Here is a 16,526-nt window from a genome sequence, read left to right as displayed (position 1 = left end):
GCACTCACAAGACGAGCGTCTTAGTAGCCAGGACGCTCGGATTACTTCCAATATGAGCGGTTTCCCTCTGGGACGCTCGGGTCTTCTTGTCCTCATGAATTCAGTTCCACCCGTGGGGATTTTCATTCCCCATATCATTCTTTCTTCAATCCTTTGTTCAATATTGTGGGTGCACTATGAAGGCTCGGTTAGATTAGGCAATTGCTATCCCCACACTAGATCAAACATTACACATCAAAGCACATTAAAATACCTCCCTCACTTTCTCTCATGATAAAAATCTTGATCAAAGTATGAAATTGTAAATCCAAAGTTGACAAAAATGCAATACAAGAAATGAAATGCAAGTTAAGGGTTAGAATATTTACAAATAGTGGTTTAGGGAGGACTACACCAAACTCTCATTATTGAATGAGATGTCAAGGGGGCATAGCCAAGGTGTTGTTGATGTTGCTCAACACCTTGTAGAAGTAGTCAAAGGCTTGTTCATTCTCATTATAAAGATCTTCAATAGAGCTTTCCACATTGTGTTCTTCATGGTGGTGACCCATGTCAAAGTGATGACAAAGATCAACAAAGCCGTGCTCTAAGGTCATAGCATTGCCAATGTAGGGATTGACTAGTCCTTCGAATTAGTCATCGCATAGACCACACACTTCATTAGCTTGCTCTCCAATTATATCATGATTTGATGAAAACAACTCCTCTTTCTTGTTGTCATGGCCAATGAGGCCTTCTTCCTTACTTGCCATGTTTGGTGGTGAGCTATTCAAGCTCTCATTGTTGTTGAAATTTCCTTGCTCTCCGGATAAAGCACCTTGAGAATTGTCCACTTTCTTCTTCCATATGGGTGGTGATTCTTTACCCATAGCTTGTTCTTTGCATTGAGATGCCAACTTCTTCCTATCACTTTCTCGGCTATAATGATCGATCATGAAACATGGCTCATGTAGTCGGGGAGCTCTCATTGTCTTGTCAAGATTAAAAGTGATTGTCTCATCCCCCACTTTAAGTGTAAGCTCTCCATGTTTCACATCAATTACCGCTCCCGCGGTGTGCAAGAAAGGTCTTCCTAAAATGATAGGAATGTTGGAATCCTCCTCCATTTCTACGATGACAAAGTCTACCGGGATGAAGAATTTGCCAATTCTTACGGGCACATCCTCCCATACCCCTAAAGGTATCTTTGTTGATCGATCCGCCATTTCAAGCGTAATGTTGGTGCATTTGAGTTCTCCCATTTCTATCCTCTTGCTTACCGAGTATGGAATGACACTCACACTTGCTCCAAGGTCACATAATGCTTTGTTGATTGTAGTGTTGCCAATGGTGCATGGAATAGAGAAGCTTCCCGGATCTTTGAGTTTTGGAGGTGAACTTCCTTGAAGAATAGCACTAATCACTTTACTGAATACAATAGTCTCTAGCTTCCAGATGGATTTCTTCTTGGTAAGAATATCTTTCATGTACTTTGCATAGGCCGGAACATGATTGATCAATTCCGTGAATAGGATTGAGACTTCTAAGTTCTTCACAATCTCCATGAACTTTCCAAGTTGTTCATCAAACTTAGGCTTAGCTTGACGACTTGGGAATAGAATTTTAATCACAATAGGCTCTTTAGCCTTCTCTTCATTCTTCTTCTTTGAAAGTTCTTGGATGGTGGGTTCTTCTTCCTTAGAGTTCTCCACAACTCTTTGCTTGTCACTAGCATCCACAATATCTTCATCAATTGGCTTCTTCGGCCCTTCATACCTTGTACCACTCCTCAAATGGATGGCATTAACCGATTCATGTCTTGGGGGATTACTTTGAGGTGGTAATTACCCCTTTCGCCTTTGAGAGCTAGAAGATGCTAATTGAGTCATTTGGGTTTCCAACATTTTGGTGATGTCTTTGGCTTGGCTATCTTTTTGCATTTGGGTGAAAAATTCTTGTTGGTTCTTTTGCATTTGGAGGACCGCTTTTTGAACATCAAAGCCTTGGTCATTGGATTGATTGTAAGAGGGTTGGTTTTGATAACCTTGGCTTTGGTTGTAGAATGGTCTTTGAGCTTGATTTCTGATTAGAGGTGGGGTGTATGTTGGTTGAGGGTTTTGAACATTTTGACTTTTGTATGAAATATTGGGATGGAATTTGGTATTCTCATTGTAATAGTTGGAATAAGGGGTGCCACTCTTGTATGCTTGGAAAGCATTCACTTGTTCACTTGTTCTCCTACATTCACTTTGGTCATGTCCCAAAGTTCCACAACTCTCACATACTCCACTTGGAATTGAGGATGATGCCACCATAACATTAACATGTTGTTTGGGTGATTTGGAAGCTTCATAAAGCTTAGCCATGGATTTCTCAAACATCAAATTGATGGTGTCTATATTAGGACTTAGTTGAGCACCCAATTTGTGATGGAATCTATCTCATGCTTTCCTCCTCTAGTAGCCTTTCGAGGCCTACTATATTGGGAATTATGAACCACTATTTCTTCAATTTTGGTCCATGTTTGATTGTCATCAACTTCTGTAAACATACCATTGGATCCCATGTTGAGGATATTGCGGAAGTCTTCATATAGACCATTCCAAAATTGTTGCACAAGGAACCACTCGCTAAGTCCATGGTGTGGACAAGAACGACAAGTGTCCTTAAATCTCTCCCATGCTTCATACAATGATTCCTCATCCCTTTGTTTGAACCCGGTGATTTGGGCTCTCAACATGTTAGTCTTCTCCGGAGGATAGAATTTCTTGTAGAAAGCAAGTGCCAACTTCTTCCATGAGTCAATACCAAGGGTAGCCCTGTCTAGGCTCTTCAACCATTGCTTTGCGGTACCAATCAAAGAAAAAGGAAATAATACCCATCGAATTTGATCTTGAGTAACTCCGGTTTGAGAAATCGCATCACAATAGTCACAAAAATTCTCCATATGTGAATGAGGGTCTTCACTAGGCATCCCCCCAAATTGACTTCTCTCAACTAATTGTATAAATGCGGACTTGGCAATGAAATTAACGGTTAGATGTTGTGGTGTAGGAGTACCATTTGGTAGGTTCTCCTCGGTTGGTACGGAATGTGATGAAAATTTAGGCATTGTGGGTTGATTTTGTGCTGGATTTTGTATTGGGTTGTCCTCTCCTTCTCTTGCAAAAGGGTTGGTAAACTCAATGTTATTTGGTTGAATGTCCACAATCTCTCCAATAGCTCTTAAAGTACCTCTAGAAACTCTTCTATTGTTGGTTAAGGTTCTTTCAATTTCAAGATCAATAGGTAATGGATTACCTTGTGATCTCCTAGTCATGCAAAATATCAAACAAATCGAAAATAATTAGAACAACATTGAGGAGATTAACTTCCCCAAGGTAAAGAAAGACATAACTAAAAACAATTAATGAAAATCAAATCAAGTTAACACCGTCCCCGGCAACGGCGCCATTTTTGGTGTGGTTATAAACTCGTCGTCAAAATTTACCAACGAAAACAATATTTATAACTTTACAAACTACTCTTATCAAAGAGGCAAGTAAAGGTCGGATCCCAAGGGACGGGTATTGATGTAGCATTTTCAATTGCAAATGGTCGTGTCTTAAGGTGTCACAATTTGGGTTGAGATAGGAGATCAACTAAACTAATCAACAAGATAAAAGTAAAGTAATGAAAACAAGAAAGATGATTAAAAGGGGTGTAAACAATTGATTAAAGGCACTAAGGTGTCATGGGTTCATAGGGGATTCATGGGAGTTGATCATACAAACATGTTCTCTATTATATAGCAAGCACTTATTGTTGTGATGGGATCGAGTTGGTGTATAAGCTTACAATCCCTAGGAAGGTTTGGGTCCCGGAGCCGAATCGATTATATTGTACAACACCTACAAGTCGACTTAATCCTTTCTATTCAACTATATGCATGGTTTAATGAGGCTCGAGTTGGTGTATAAGCTTACAAGCCTCATTGAAAAGATAGGTGATGGGTAAAAAATGCAAGGATTCATAGGCTCGCATTTCATCAAACATAACATGTGCATAAGTTGAAATCATAACAAGCAAGCAATTTAATTATGAAAACATATTAGATTAAACATGAATCATTCCCCATGTTGATTTTCCCTAATTCCCCATTAACCCTAGCTAAGAAAACTACTCACTCATGATCAAGTTTAGCATGCTAATAAGGTTGTCAATCATACTAACAAGGCAAAACATGATGAATAAATGAAAGTGATTAACAATAATTAAACAAGGTTAAGAGAGAATTATACCTATGAAGATGATTCCAAATAATAAAGCAAAGAATAATAGAAGTACTTCATGATTAGTGGAAGGTTGTCAATCCTCCAAATAAACCCAAATAATCTTCTAATTACCCAAAATAAAGGAAGAACAACAGAGAAATTAAGGAAATATTAAGATTGCTTAATATTGAGAAATTATATTACAACTAAATTAAGACTAATTTGAGAGAATTACAAAGTGATTAAGGATGGATTAGAATTGCTTAGGAGAGCATGCCAATCTAGGTAGTACAAAGGGGTATTTATACTAAAGATTAGGTACAAAGATTAGGGTTACTAAGGGCTTAAATGACTATTAAGTCCCTAAGAAAAGTTGAGGAAATGCTCCTCTCGAAGGAAATGAGCAGATTCCCATGCTAGTCTTGCCACGATCCACCCGTCCTGTACTGTGGCACGGGCTCTCTGATTTAGGATCCGCTCGGATCCAGGGAGGGACGCTCGGCTCCAGCTGCTGTATCCCGCTCGTCTTGGGCACAAACGCCCGGATCTTGGTGTTGTGAGATGCCCGGACCGTGCCTGATCCGCTCGGATTCCTAGGCAGATAACTTCTCTTCTTTTTCCTCCTTAACAATCCGCAAGGATCATTTCGGGGATGCAAGGATCCTTTCATCATTGCCCATTTCACTGTATTATCTACTTAGGCCTCTAGTATTGTCTTCTCTTTGATGCTTGGTCATTAGATGCGATCAATTTAGCTCCATTCCGCCTCATAAATGCAAGGTTAGCACTCTTTTCCTACCATGGTGACAAAATCTCAAAGAATATGCAAAATGGAAAACTAAAGATATTAAATGATCCAATTATGTGTTATAAAGCATAGGAACGAGGTTAATTCGGGGACTAAATGTGCTCAAATATGAATCACATCACCCTTATCTTTAATTTCCTCCTTCACTATGTCGGCAATTCTCTCAGCATGTCTCGCTCTCTGATATACTTCCCCTACGGTACTTGGCTCTCCAGCTGCCAACCTTTTCTTAATACGCGTAGTTAAACCCTTCTCAAAATTTAAAGCCAACACCTCCTCTCCATAATTCAAATCCGACACATACTCAGCTAGCTCCATGAATCTGTTATGATAATCTTCTATGGTCATCTCCTCCGTCATCTTAAATGAATCAAACTCCGACCTCATCTTACTCCTAACATGTTCAGGTACAAACGTGCCCCTCAAGGTATCCTTAAAACCTCTACATGAGACAAACGGTTCATCACTCTCCTTCCATGCCTCTCTAATCATTGCCTTGTGCGGTTCCACCGCAACCCAACCCTTCCTTTCAAGTAGTGAGCAGCTTGATCTACTTGCATTTTCTCAGGACAGTCCAACACTTCGAAAAGATTGTCAAACTCCCTACACCAATCTCCCAGCAATGAAGGTTCACCAAGTCCATCATACTTCATTGGGTTATGACGAGCAATAGCATCACTCATCTTGGCAGGATCCTTTGTCACAGTCTTTGATTTCAAAGTAGCAGTCAGTGCATCATTGGTTGCAACGAGCCTATCGATCTCTTCCTGAGTCATAGATATGGATGAAGCTTTCTTGTGTGCCATTTGGGTTCTAATAAGATAAAATAAGAAACATAAGTTTCCGTTCTAAGAGTTTTCGGGTATTAGGTAGAAGATAAAATTTTCTGCATACAAAAGAATGTGTGATTGATCGAGCTGGTCTTGCCCGACCAACAATGGTATCACGGCATCGTGGCCCCCACGGCCTCACGGCATCACAGCCCCCGCGACCTTCTTTTTCTCTTTTCACAATTAATTATTTTGATACATGTTTAGTCTTTAATTTATGCAATCTCATAATTCTATGTCTACAGGCTCAGGGTAACACATTGCGCATATCTCTAGACATGAAATTTACTAAACCTGTAATTCACACATATGCAATCAATTCATGTGAAAATGCAACAATCCATTATTCATATTTCTCCATCTCATGTCGTTTATGATTTTTCAAGAAAATTCTCAAGCGTAATCATGCTATGAATTAGAACAAGCTCAAAATAAATTTTAATCACCATACTACCATCACATAGGCCACACGCCTATTACTTCCATCCGTCTCAAAATTTCTTACCTTTTGTTCTCATCCTGTAAATAAAATTAGTACTTCTCGAAATTTTAGGACACAATTCGACCCTTAAGGTAAAACATCCATACTAACCACCCTTCTCTCTCTTTATCCTTCCTCGAGGTGACCAGCTCAAAACTGAAAAGGGCCAAGGACGTCTCCCTAACCTAGAAATGGGCTCCTAAACAGCTTCTACCCCAGGTTCATTTTATTATATTCATCCTAAGTTCATTAAATTTATTTGTTTAGGCCTTAGGAACGTTCGTTCTGATACCACTTTGTAACATCCCCATTTATTTAAGAGCCTTTAGCTAGACATTCCCAAATAAATAAAGGTGTCACCATCTCAGTTGCCTGAGGTAGTAAGTATAAAAGACAAATAATACCAAAATACTTTAAGAAAATATATTATTAAAGTGCCTCCAAAGGTTTATTACAAATATCCAACTGATAAATAAAATATTATAAAGTACTTTAACAACTACAGCGGAATTAAAATAAATAGTGTCTGAATATTAATTAAGGCGATCTCTAGACTAAAGTGATCTCGTCCCAAGCTCCCCTCTTAGCATCCAGCATTTCTCACAAGCTAACCTGAAATCATTCTGCTCCCCATTACGGTTCATCACAGGTGTTCGCGAATACACAGTCAACCACGAGGTTGAGTAGGATTACCAAACAACAATAACAATATTAATAATATGTTAGCCTGTAATACAATCAACGATCCAAAACAAGACCGTCGTGCTCATATACACACACGACACACTCACGGCACACACACGACACACACACACACACACACACACACACACGGCTCAACCGTGCCCCATACACGCGCACCATACAGTGAATTCCAATCCGACACCACACGCGGTGTACTGCTCGGGACCATGGCCCACTCCTCACGCCACCATGCATGTCCGACCATCATACCGTATAGGACCACGACACTTGCACATCCCCGTGCCTGACCGACCAAATAATCTCAATAGCAATGCCAGTCTTAATGTCAATCTCTTTCATAACCAATCATCAACAGAAAACCAACCAACAAGATAATAATATGATCATAAGACTGTTGGGGCTGGTGTCCTTTACAGTTAGTGCAAGGACTTATAAATCTCTAAAAGGATCAAAGGGTATACTTTTGTATCATAATCAGTTGGTCCACGTTTATCAATAACGGTTGGCTTGCTAGATAAGTTTGACGTTATTGTCATACAGATGGCGGTGATCAACTGGTCCCTAAAAGTCACACCTATAGGATACGTTTGAGAGATGTGACGGTATGAAAATACTGATCATGTTGATGCGAGAAAATTGACTAAGCAGTTAGTCCGAGTTATTAGTCAAAAATGCGATGTTGAGATATTTTATTTAATACGGATTAAATAAAATGGGCTAAGGCGAATTAAACAGTTAATTCGTAAATTAAATATAAACGATTATATTTAATTAATGTATATTGAATTAATTATACAATATTGTCTTTGTCGGACATGTATTAATAATTCAACTAATCCGTGTCATTAGTTGATGTTTTAATAACCGATAACCGATGACGATTTATAATAAAGACCGCGTCATATACATTTTAGCATCGGACCACGAGTTAAAATAAGGAGAAAATGAAAGCCCATTTCCCCCTCTTCCACTCGGTTTGGCCGAACCAAGCAAACAAAAGAGAGCTCTCTCTCTTTTGTAACCGAATTGTGATTCATTTGAAAAATCATTAGGGTTTTGAGAACATTGCCTCTCAAAATTCAGATCTCACATCGGAAAAAACTCACATAACAACTCTCTCAATATTGCAAGTCAATTAGAGAGTAATTCTAGCACAAGGGCATAGTCTCAGACGGTCTTGGGTGCAACGATTAGGAGGAAATCTACTTTGATTTCTGTTCATTACGCCGCACTACAAAGGACCCGAGGTTGATTCTTAATCTTTATCGTTTCATTGTTGTTTTTCGTTTATGACAATAAATTGCATATTAAATTTACGTTATAGTCCTATAATTTAAGGGTATTATACGGATATTACCCCTCAAGTGGTATCAGAGAGAGGCCACGTAAATTTTTCTATGTGATTTTCATCAAACGATTTTGAATCGATAAATTTTTGCACAAAATTGAAAACCGTGTGGCTGTTTTTGGTCTCGCCAAAAATTTTTTTGTCACGGCTGGGTTATTTTTTTTTACACGGTTGTTTTTGTGCATTGGAAAACGTGCCATGTGACGATCTTTTTGTTTTCGATTTGTTCTTTGCATATTGTTCTTGTAATCGATATTCATTACAATATGTTAAGATCATGTCAATTGTAATTTTGTTTTAATCCGGATTATGTTAAAATTGCAATTGGGTTTTGTCAAATCGATTTGGTGTTGGATGTTGTTGCTCACGGTTTGAGCAGCTGCAAAAAAAAAATTTCTCGCCCTTTTTGCTCACGGTTTGAGCATCTTTCATAAAAAAAAAAAAAAAAATTTTTTACGGTTGCTCTCGGCCAAGCCGTGAGAAGAAAGAAATTTTTTTTGTTTTTTTTGCTGCTCACGGCATTAGCAGCTAAAATTAAAAAAAAAAAAAAAAAAATCTTCGGTTTTTGGCCATATCATGTGCATAATACGGATTTTATGCATTCGCTTAATAGTGAAACGGTTCACCAATGTACCATTTAGTTATTTTAAAACGATTTAAAGTAACGGATTATCACGGATTAAAATTAAGTTGCTTAAAGCGGTTTTGTCACATAATTTTAATCATTAAAGGTGGTTTGGATAAATTTAACATAATTACGGAATTATGTCACGAATAAATTTGTTTTAGTTGATGCATTTTATTTATCGTTATTTTGAATGTTTTGAATGCATACATTACGTATTTATTTATTTTTACAAGCGGTTGTAACTTAGTGTGGCCTTAGTAGAACGTGTTACCGTAATGATGGAACACGGTCTTGGTTGTATTTTGAGATCTCGAATCTCCAATTGATTTTGGTTTTCTTTTATAATTACAGTTTTTATTTAGAATGTAAATAGGTTTATATTTTGTAAATTTTAATTGTAATTTTGAGAAGACCAAAGATGGAGATCGGATGCTCACTCCCGCTGCATGGACGAAGATGGAACATCAAGACAAGCTTCTCGGGTCCAACGGTGGATTCCAAAGTTGTATTATGTTCTTTTTACTAGGATAGGCCACACTAGGAATTTTATTTACGTATTGCATTCTTTTATTTATTTTATCGTAACGATAGATTGCATCATTTTCCGCCTAAAAACCAAACCACCTAATAATTGCATGAAAACTGACTCATATAGAGGTCACGCGTTAGTTTTCTATGACATTCATATGTCACACGATTTAAGCCATCATCTAAATTAATTCATTCACGCAGTTGCTAGTTATTCGTTCACTTAAAATGAATTTAAACTAAGTTGATGGGATCTTCCTCGTATAAACCAAAATTGAGAATAGTCTTTATAGGTCAAACTCCAATGAGTCCCTTCTTCGTCGGTAGGCATAATATGACCCCTTCTACGTTGGGTAAGTTGGAACTGATTCACTTATTTTATCTCAACACTATGGTCACTCGTTCGATCCTGTGATTATGGTGGACTATAGATAGGATTTACGGAAATCTATCGACCAAGAGTTCTTAAGGAAGAACTAGCTAAACAGTTGTCTTATCAATTTACGGAAATTGAGTCTTGGGATCACTTGTATTATTCTTGAGGGAGATCAATTATGCAAGTGCATTGAGTCTACACGATTAAAATGAATTTTTAAATAGACTTAAATCACCTCGATGAGTTGCTTATTTCGTTTTGTTTTTCTTTCTTTTTCAACGTAGATCACGTTTTTAAACTGCTAATAACATAATGGCTGGCATCCTCGATGACCCAATGCCAAGTGCCACATTGGACCGTGAGTCCTGGCTTCGGATCTTCATGAATCAGATGAATCAGTCTACTAGAGTGAAGAATGATGGATCAAACTTCGCGGAATGGGAAGCGGCATTACGGAATGCTGCCACTGCTGACGGGAAGCTCAAGTATCTGACTGAGCCCCTCCCGCCAACCCCAGGCCCCACGGCTCGAGTTAACGAGGTCTCCACGTATAGCGACTTCGTCATGGAAGCGGGTGCGATTAAAAACGTACTCATTTTTGCAATGGAATCCTATTTGCAGAAACGCTTCATAGCCCAAGGTGCAAACAAGATTTTCACCACGCTCACCAAGGAATTCTCGAAAGCACCGAGAATCGTGACCTATGAGCATACCACTCGCTTCTTTGATGCGAGACTCCAGAAGGGCCAACCGGTTAGCCCACACATTCTCAGCATGATTGAGAATGTCGAGAGACTGGAGGCGCTTGATTGTAAAATCAGCGAGAACATTGTTATTGACCGCGTGCTTCATTCACTCCACGATGGTTTTGCGCTCTTTAGAGCGAATTACTATATGAATGATTTGAAGAAAAGTCCCCATGAATTGCACTCCCTTCTCGCATGCACCGAGAAGGACATGAAGTTCAGTGGAAGCTCGAAACAGGATGTTCTCGTTGTGTCAAACAAGGGCAAGGGTAAGGGCAAAGCTCAAGCAGACCTAGCTGTAGGTAAACCGAAGTTCAAGAAGTCAGGGTCAGGTAAGAGTGGGCCTGGTGAGGCAAGTAACTCATCAGGCGCGACAAAGAGCAAAACCGAAAACATGGAATGCCATCACTGCCACAAGACTGGGCATTGGAGGCGCACATGTCCTGTTTATCATGAGGACATAAAAGCAGGTCGCGTTAAACCTGTTGGTATGTCTTCTTCCTCTTCTACTTTTATTCATATGATTGAGATTAACCACGCAAGTTACGGAACTTGGGTACTAGATACTGGTTGTGGTTCTCATCTGTGTAATCATGTGCAGGGGCTCCGAAACATCGAACCCCTCGTAAAGGGTGAGGTGGACCTGCGTGTCGGGAATGGAGCACGAGTGGCTGCCGTCTCGAGGGGAACATACGTGATCCAGCTTCCTAGCGGATTTGAGTTATTTTTATATAACTGCTATTATTTACCCAGTCTTTCCAAAAACATTATTTCAGTTTCTGCACTTGACAAACTTAGTTTTTCATTTGTAATAGAGAATAATTCTTGCATTTTCTCATTACACGATATGATTTATGGCAAGGCAGTCTCCATGAACGGAATTTATGTTTTAGATCAGACCACCGAAATATTACACGTAATGAATAAAACGTTAAAGGTTGGTGACAAAGATCAAACATACCTATGGCACTGCCGTATGGGACATATTAATGAGAAACGCGTAAAACAGCTCATAAAGAATGGAGCTATCTCGGCTTTTGATTTTCAATCATTTGGCACGTGTGAATCATGTCTCATCGGTAAGATGACTCGTATTTCCTTCAAAGGTGTTGGAATGCGCGCTGCTGACCTATTAGGACTCATACATACGGATGTGTGTGGACCTATGTCAATCACCGCACGAGAAGGCTATAGGTATTTCATCACTTTCACGGACGATTTAAGTAGATATGGCTATGTCTACTTAATGAAGCATAAAAGTGAATCCTTTGAGAAATTCAAAGAATACCAGAATAGGGTACAGAACCTACTGGGTAGAAAGATTAAAACACTACGTTCAGATCGTGGTGGCGAGTATCTTTCTCACGAGTTTGATCAACACCTTAAAGACTGTGGGATTGCCTTACAGTTAACTCCACCTGGAACACCTCAGTTGAATGGTGTGTCCGAACGGAGAAATCGAACTCTACTTGATATGGTTCGATCCATGATGAGTCACACCGTGTTGCCTGACTCATTGTGGGGTTATGCTCTTCTGTCAGCTGCTCTAATACTTAACCGAAGTCCGTCTAAAGCTGTTGACAAGACTCCATATGAACTATGGAAGGGAACGGTCCCTAACTTGTCCTTTATACGGGTTTGGGGCTGCGAGGCTTATGTCAAGTGGAGACACGAGGATAAGCTCGGCCCGCGATCGGTCAAGACATACTTTATAGGTTATCCTAAAGGAATACTTGGTCATTACTTTTATTCGCCAACCGAACAACGTGTTTTTGTTGCGGCTAGTGCGACATTCTTAGAGAAGGAATTTCTCGAGAATGCAAAGAGTGATAGAACCTTCGAGCTGTCGGAGGTTCCAGAACCAAATACCGAGCAACCATTGGAGGAACCAATTCCTTCAATCCCGGCTGCGGTAAATATTCCTGAGGAACCTAGGAGGTCGGGAAGAGTCTCTATTCCTCCGGACAGATACATTGGTATGGTCGAGGAACATGACATAGATGACATTCTACTCTTAACGAGTAGTGAACCCGCGACCTATAAAGGTGCCATGACTAGTTCTGACTCAAAGCTATGGCTTGAGGCCATGCAATCCGAGATGGACTCCATGTATGAGAACAACGTATGGGATCTTGTTGACTTGCCTGCTAAGGTTCGTCCCCTTCAATGCAAATGGCTTTACAAGATAAAGCATTCTGTGGAAGGTCAACAAGATATCTATAAAACACGACTAGTTGCTAAAGGTTTCACCCAAGTGCCAGGTTTGCACTACGATGAAATTTTTGCACCCGTAGTCATGCTGCGTTCCATTCGGATTATCTTAGCGATTGCCGCTTTTCATGACTATGAAATTTGGCAGATGGATGTGAAAACCGCCTTCTTAAACGGCTTTTTGGAGGAAGAGTTGTACATGGTACAACCCGAAGGTTTTATCGATCCAGAACATCCTAAGAAAGTGTGCAAGCTTAAGCGTTCCATTTATGGACTTAAGCAAGCTTCAAGGAGTTGGAATCATCGTTTCGACCAAGTGATAAAAGAAAATGGATTTACTCGATCGGTCGAGGAACCATGTCTTTATATCAACTCGAGTGGGAGCAAGATTGTCTTCCTAATATTGTATGTCGATAACATACTCCTGGTTGGGAATGACATACCTCTCTTAACTTCGGTGAAAGTATGGTTGAAAAACCATTTCCAGATGAAAGATCTGGGTGAGGCACAAAGAATTCTGGGCATCCGTATCTATCGAGATAGATCACGTCGGATGTTATCTCTCGATCAGAGTCTTACATAGACAAAATCCTAGAGAGATTCAGCATGACTAACTCCAAAAAGGGGTTTCTTCCTATGGCTCCAGGGGTGCACTTGAGCAAGTCTCAGGCACCAGAGACACCGGAAGAGAAAGAGCGCATGACACGGATTCCTTATGCCTCGGCTATAGGATCAATCATGTATGCCATGATATGCACACGTCCGGACGTGGCATATGCATTGAGTATGACAAGTCGATTCCAACAACATCCAGGTGAATCACATTGGATGGCTGTCAAGAACATTCTTAAGTACCTACGGAGGACTAAAGATTGGGCATTGACTTATGGAGGCGATCAAAAGCTATGCGCAACCGGTTACGCAGATGCTAGCTTCCAAACGGATCGAGATGACTCAAAATCTCAGTCTGGATTCGTTTTTACTCTTAATGGCGCTGCGATCAGTGGAAGAGTTCCAAACAAAGTGTTACAGATTCTACGACCGAGTCCGAGTACTATGCCGCGTCTGAAGCTGCAAAGGAAGCGATATGGATGCGTCAATTCTTACAAGGACTATCTGTAGTGCCTAGTTCGAATGACCCGATCACCATCTATTGCGACAATAGAGGTGCCATCTTCCAAGCTAAGGAACCAAAGTCTAGCAACAAGTCTAGACATGTACAACGGAAAGCTCATCTAATCCGAGATTACGTGGAGCAAAAGGAAGTAGTGATAGAAAAGATTGCTACAGATAATAACATAGCAGATCCTCTCACTAAACCATTACGACAAGATAAGCATGAAGGGCACGTTAATTCCATGGGAATTAAACGTGTTCCTAAGTTGTAGTACTCTTTCATGGATTAGATTCATTCTCTTTTGTACTCTATACGACATCATCGTTTTGATATTTATATATTTTGTTTTTCATGTGGATTTGTACGACAATTTTGAACACCACAAAGTGAACTGAACAAACATTATATTTTTGGTCCTTAATTGCCCACATGAGTGATAACTCGGCAATTATTTTGTGACCTTGGTTGATGGTGGGTTCAACGAGCCATAAGTCAACCGGTTGACTGACCAATCACAGAGGCGATTTATACGGATATTTCGTAGGACACAATTGTGACATCGACGTGGAGTCCTAAATGTTTTATAACATTCGGTGCCCGGTCGTGGATAGGACCTCCATGGTGATCCTAAGAGTCGATTCTTTTGACTATCGACTGTCTCTTGAGACTAAGGCAGATTTTGGGTGACTTTGGTTTCTTTCTCACGGTCATCCGTAACAGGGGGCCAAGTAGATTTTTTCTGGGTCATTTCATGCTGTGCTTAGATCGGAAGGAGTCGAGTTGAAGGAAATATTCAGCCATTATCAGGTACTCGATATTTCTCAGGGCCACTCGAGGAGCTGTAACTGAAATGCATGGCCATGCTCGAATACGAATTCGTTTTATCAGTTGAGTTACTCTCTAGTCGGGGAAACCACTCTAGATACAGATCGATTGTAAAATACGACCTTTGCGGATCCGGATCTGCAAATTATTTTACATTGAGTGGGAGAAATTTTAAATGAATATGAGAATCGGTTATCGCACGTACACTTGTACAGACAAGTGGGAGTTTGTTGGAGCTGTGTCCTCCAGTTAGTGCGGATAACGTCATTGCACATACACTTGTACGGACAAGTGGGAGCTTGTTGGGCTGGTGTCCTTTACAGTTAGTGCAAGGACTTATAAATATCTAAAAGGATCAAAGGGTATACTTTTGTATCATAATCAGTTGGTCCACGTTTATCAATAACGGTTGGCTTGCTAGATAAGTTTGACGTTATTGTCATACAGATGGCGGTGATCAACTGGTCCCTAAAAGTCACACCTATAGGATACGTTTGAGAGATGTGACGGTATGAAAATACAGTCATGTTGATGCGAAGAAAATTGACTAAGCGAGTTAGTCCGAGTTATTAGTCAAAAATGCGATGTTGAGATATTTTATTTAATACGGATTAAATAAAATGGGCTAAGGCGAATTAAACAGTTAATTCGTAAATTAAATATAAACGATTATATTTAATTAATGTATATTGAATTAATTATACAATATTGTCTTTGTCGGACATGTATTAATAATTCAACTAATCCGTGTCATTAGTTGATGTTTTAATAACCGATAACCGATGACGATTTATAATAAAGACCGCGTCATATACATTTTAGCATCGGACCACGAGTTAAAATAAGGAGAAAATGAAAGCCCATTTCCCCCTCTTCCACTCGGTTTGGCCGAACCAAGCAAACAAAAGAGAGCTCTCTCTCTTTTGTAACCGAATTGTGATTCATTTGAAAAATCATTAGGGTTTTGAGAACATTGCCTCTCAAAATTCAGATCTCACATCGGAAAAACTCACATAACAACTCTCTCAATATTGCAAGTCAATTAGAGAGTAACTCTAGCACAAGGGCATAGTCTCAGACGGTCTTGGGTGCAACGATTAGGAGGAAATCTACTTTGATTTCTGTTCATTACGCCGCACTACAAAGGACCCAAGGTTGATTCTTAATCTTTATCGTTTCATTGTTGTTTTTCGTTTATGACAATAAATTGCATATTAAATTTACGTTATAGTCCTATAATTTAAGGGTATTATACGGATATTACCCCTCAAAGACAACAATGATAATAATATGCTCATGACAACAATTACGATGATATGCTCAAGACAACAATTGCAACAATAATCCATCTTCCAACAATTATCCAATTACCAATATACTAAAGTTCAGTAGTTAACCTACCTCTTAGCAAATCTTCTCAATTAAACAATTAAATCAAAAAGCCTCTTCTACAAATTCACCACCTAATAATAATTGAATATATATATATATATATATATATATATATATATATATATATATATATATATATATATATATATATAATTATTAACTAATCTCTTTAATAAATTTAAGATATAAACTACCCAAAACAAATCCCGCAAAATGCCACAAACAATCCCCCAAATACACGGCCAACCGACGGTGGTCAACCCACCGGTCAACAGCCACCACGCCCTCGGTCCTCACGG

The 16,526-nt window shown here is 39.4% G+C and overlaps 1 non-coding gene across 1 annotated transcript; it reads left to right on the top strand.

Annotated features, from left to right (window-relative positions):
- The first annotated feature begins 2,612 nt into the window (after window positions 1–2,612).
- Window positions 2,613–2,719, top strand: LOC141620529 (small nucleolar RNA R71). The gene has a single exon (XR_012531986.1). It is a non-coding gene; the product is annotated as a small nucleolar RNA R71 (small nucleolar RNA).
- Window positions 2,720–16,526: the final 13,807 nt, after the last annotated feature.

Source organism: Silene latifolia, chromosome 1 (genome assembly GCF_048544455.1).
Source record: "Silene latifolia isolate original U9 population chromosome 1, ASM4854445v1, whole genome shotgun sequence".
In the NCBI taxonomy this organism is placed as follows: domain Eukaryota; kingdom Viridiplantae; phylum Streptophyta; class Magnoliopsida; order Caryophyllales; family Caryophyllaceae; genus Silene; species Silene latifolia.
This window is presented reverse-complemented; position numbering and strand designations above follow the sequence as displayed.